The sequence below is a fragment of the Genypterus blacodes genome, unplaced genomic scaffold (genome assembly GCF_046128005.1).
Source record: "Genypterus blacodes isolate CSIRO-AG114 ecotype Tasmania unplaced genomic scaffold, CSIRO-AGI_Gbla_v1 ptg000214l_1, whole genome shotgun sequence".
Classification (NCBI taxonomy): domain Eukaryota; kingdom Metazoa; phylum Chordata; class Actinopteri; order Ophidiiformes; family Ophidiidae; genus Genypterus; species Genypterus blacodes.
In genome coordinates, this window is record NW_027467013.1 from 3,414,292 (window position 1) to 3,415,000 (window position 709).

A 709-nucleotide genomic window follows, 5' to 3' on the forward strand; every position below is an offset into this window, starting at 1 on the left:
CTCTCATCTTAACTCAGTGTCAGCTTGTCAGGGTTGAACGTGTGTGTCGTGTGTATCACACAGAAATGGCCTGTGTGTATCCATATGTCACACACATCAGCCGCACGCATTCTCACATATCACAGGACCACGGTGAGGCAGAGGGGGGAGGGGGGTGTTGGGGGGCGCAGAGGGGGTGTCACGTCACATGCTTAATTACACCCTGAATACACCGCACACTGCAGGGCTCCTGACCTGCTTGTACACACACACACACACACACACATTTTCTATTCCCTACTCTCACATATTTGCTTGATCTCCCTGTTACCTGCACACTTCATCTCTCTCTTTTGCTTTATCAATCACGCACACACACACACACGCATATTTTATACTCGCTCACTCCCACAGATACAAATACTTTCTTGATTTCCCTCAGTCACACACACACACACACACAGCTGCTACACTACTAAGGCTACTATCTCTCTCTGGGGGCCTTAGGGCAGAATATCAACACACACACACACACACACACACACACACACACACACACACTCGTATTCCTATGCACGGTCCCAAACACTCCCGCTGCCCGCAGACATGACAGTGTTAAGCTGATCAGTAGTATCGCTCCTCCCCTATTAGATTATATTGGTGTCGGCTGTTCAAGGTGCTAGTTAACATTCCAGTGGTGAACACACACACGCTGGTGAATAACGCTCCA